General features: G+C 37.2%; 1 non-coding gene across 1 annotated transcript; it reads left to right on the forward strand.

Annotated features, from left to right (window-relative positions):
* Positions 1-2,774: 2,774 nt before the first annotated feature.
* Positions 2,775-2,881, forward strand: LOC142166684 (small nucleolar RNA R71). The gene has a single exon (XR_012697087.1). It is a non-coding gene; the product is annotated as a small nucleolar RNA R71 (small nucleolar RNA).
* Positions 2,882-4,008: the final 1,127 nt, after the last annotated feature.

A 4,008-nucleotide genomic window follows, 5' to 3' on the forward strand; every position in this document is an offset into this window, starting at 1 on the left:
TACCACTATCAAGGAATATTTTTCTTCACAACAATACAACTACTTTTCATTTTCTTATTCAATTTAAGTGGCTCTTACTTTTTTAAAACAGTGCAACTTTCTCCTTATTTTAATAGTTCCACTCAAAAGCTAAACCAACGGCCCACACTTTAACTTTTACGAAGTTCATAACAAATTCAAGTGCTCACGAGAGGTACAAGGTTCAAGTAGATTGTCAATTCAAACAAATGGGTAAGGATTGTAATGTGGTTGCCAAAGAAACACGATTACAGGCTCAAAAGGGGTTAACTAAGATACATAACAATTAAGTGGGTAAAAATATATCTGGCTCAACAAAAAAATGCATATATCACTTCCAAGACTGAATAAAACTACTATTTCGCTTTGCAAACACACGGGGCAAGTTCGAGACATCAAATGCAATGCACAGTCTAACACAAAAACTCACACGCATATGGAACATAACTCACTCAAGATCGGATTCATCAAGACACTCTAGTCAAAGTAGTCGAGCAAAGTTAATATCATACAATTTAAGGTTTATACAAGAGTCAAAAACAGAGCTTAAGCATCATAACTAAAGCACTTACTATTCTTAAGGCATAATAAAGTCAAGAGATATTGCTTTCATTTAAAATCACTGCAGAAGATCTCCTACTCCTAAAAAAATTAAAAACAAACTACACCATATTCAAACAAAATCCTTGGAAAAAAGCCGCGGCATAAAGAAAAACCAAGGGGAATTATTACACTACCTAACAAAAGAAAATCTTTTTGTCCTTTTTCCTTCGACTTTATCCCCTTAAGAAAATTGTCGATGATATCCATCGTCAGAAAAAAATCAAAACTTTAAAAAAAAAAATCTTCAAGTTTTTTTTTCTATCTCTAATTACTAAAACTAAGAAAAAGAAACTAATATACATGCATACATACAAATATCTCCCACCTCACACTTTAAGTTGCAGCATGTCTCCATGGCACATAATTAAAAAACATAAGGTAAAAGACACTTCCTTGAACATCTAGTCGAGGTTTGAGTGGAAGTCGAGCTCCATTCCTCACGCCCAAACTATTGCACACATCCATATAGATGGTTTCTTCTCGTCCTTCTTTGGGTACACCCCACACTTATCTTTCTCACTCACCGCATCTTTCTCTTTCGAACCCTTTACTTTGCTCTCAACACTCGCAACTAGTTTGTCCTTTTGTGCCCCATTTTCTACATCCATATTAAAAGTCACAGTCTCCTCACCCACTATATGCATGAATTTTCTCTCTTCAATATCTAATATAGCTATGCCCGTCGCTAAGAATGATCTTCCTAGGATGAGGGTGACCTCCTTGATTTCCTCCATTTTTACCACTATAAAATTAATAGGAAATACGAACTTATCCACTCGAACTAACACATATTCCACTATCCCCTCGGGTGTGATTGTCGTTTCGTATACCAGCTGCAAAGATATGGGTGCAGACTGTATCTCTCCAATCTCCTTCTCCAGTTTCTTGTAGATAGATAGAGGCATTAAATAAATTAAGGCACTAGAATCACATAAGGATTTATCGAAATTAATAGTTCCTAAAGAGCAAAGTATAGTAAGATTCCCTGGATCTTCACACTTTTATGGGAGTTTATTTTGCAATATCGCACTGCAATGCTCTGTGAGCTTGACAACTGCGGTCTCCTCTATTTTCCTCTTCTTCGTAAGGATTTCTATCAAGAATTTTGCATAGACAGGCATTTGTGAGAGCAGTTCTGTGAATGGTAAGTTTACATGAACCTGTTTCAGCACATCCAAAAATCTCTCAAACTGCTTGTCCATCTTTTCTCTATATAACTTTTAAGAGCAAGGTAAAGCAGGCATATGCTTGCTCTCCTCAGGTTCCTCCCTTCTTGAATTTTCATCGTTCTTCTTTTTCTCATCTTCCCTCTGGCCCTTCTTCTTCTTCTTATCAATATCATTCTTCAGTTGCTCTACACTTTTTTTTTCAAGCCTCGCATCTTTTTGGATTGGGGTGAGATCTTTCAACACTTCCTCACTTCTCAAGGTTACAACATGTACTGTTTCTTTAGGATTTCTTCCAGTATCAGCAGGGAGAATTCCTAGAACCCTCTCAGATAATATCGTTGCAATCTGTCCCACTTGCTTTTTTAAATTTTGAATTGCTGCCCCTTGTACATTAAATCTTTCATCATTTTTCACAATGAAGGCCTTCACTAGATCTTCTAGACCAGACTGATTGGGCTTTTGAGGCTGAAACTGTCGCCTTAGCTGATTCATAAAAATAAGAGCTCCTTGTCCTTGGAATCTAGGGTTGTTTTGTTACCATGCATTTGCGGTTCCCCCAGGTGAACTCCAAGAATAACCGGGGTGTTTCTGACCCATATCATTAAATTATAATTTCCCACAATATTCACTTCCTCAGTTGAGGCTTGACACTCATGAATAGGGTGTCATCTTCCACATATATCGCAAGTTGTGTGATTCTCACTTTGTATTGTGGCTAAGGTCAGCTCTCGTATTTCATTAGCCATAGCATCAAGTTGTACCTGCATAAATGTAGTAGTATCAACTTGGTGAACACCAGTTGGTCTTCTTCTTTCAGCACTCTCAGAGGGCCACTGAATTGCATTTTCAGATAATTCATCAAGAATTGTAACTATCTCCTATGGAGTCTTCTTCATCAAAGGGCCTTCAGCTGTATTGCTCAATGTTCTACACGAGGCTGGTATCAATCCATCCCAAAAGTCCTGGAGTTACATCCAGAGTTCAATTCCACTATTTTGTCACTTTCTAACTATCTCCTTAAACCTCTCCCATGCTTCAAAAACAATTTCAGTCTCTTTTTGGAAAAAGTTATGGATTTCTCTTCTAAACTTGCCCATCTTAGATGAGGAGAAATATTTATCAAGAAATTTTCTAGTCATCTCCTCCCATGTTCTAATCGATCCATTAGGCAACCTTCGAAGCCACTGCTTTCCATCATCTTTAACTGAAAAGGGGAATGCCCTTAGGTACACAACATCTTGTGACACCCCATTATATTGAAAGGTGTTCATAATCTCCTCGACGTCCATTAGATGCATGTTTGGATCTTCATTCATCTTTCCTCTGAAGACACAATAGTTCTGAATTGTTTGAAGCAACCCTTGCTTCAACTCAAAATTGTTTGCTGTAGTTGGAGATGGTCTAACACTTGATAATACTTGATTGTAGACCGGTCTAGAACAATCGCCAAGATGTCTCCCAGGCATGGGAGCTATATTTCCAAACTATTCTGTAGCCAAGGGTTGATTTTGATTAATTCTTCGACCCCTCTCTTCTTCATAGATAATATGTGCAGCTCTAATAGCTGCTTCCTCAACATCCCGTCCTGCTTGTTCTCGTTTTTGAGATGCCTCTCTCGTATCCAAATCTACATTATCATCATTGTTTCTAACCATAGTTTCTTTGGTTGAGGATTGCCTGACCTTTTCTAACGTCTAAGTGAGATTTCTTTCCTTCCTAGGTTGTCACAGTTATTTTTCTATCTTTGGCTCGTATGGCAGCACTTCTTTCGCAGACGCTCGAGTCACGCAACAATCTTACCTGTAACCTGCGCACAGTCAACAAACACCAAACGTAAAAAGAGAACAATAGAATAAAATAAAAATAAAAATTCCTGAATTAGTATTACAAACTATTTCAAACACTATTGAATACCGATCCTTGGAAACGACACCAAAATTTAACGAGTGCAAAACACACACTTAAATTATCCTTGCTAATCAAAGTGGTATAGTATAATATCGTATCCACATGGATTGGAGTTAAACAGTGCTCTTGTAGTTTTTAGCTTTATTCCTATCCAAGAGGATCAACAGTTGAGATTTATATGATTACTAATTAAAATTAACTAAGAATCTAAAGTTATTGACTAGTGACTATCGAGACAAGGATTAAGCAAATAAGGTTAGTAGTGGGAGAAGATAGGGCTTTGATAGGATATGTGCAAGATAATTGTTTG

Source organism: Nicotiana tabacum, chromosome 11 (genome assembly GCF_000715075.1).
Source record: "Nicotiana tabacum cultivar K326 chromosome 11, ASM71507v2, whole genome shotgun sequence".
NCBI lineage: Eukaryota > Viridiplantae > Streptophyta > Magnoliopsida > Solanales > Solanaceae > Nicotiana > Nicotiana tabacum.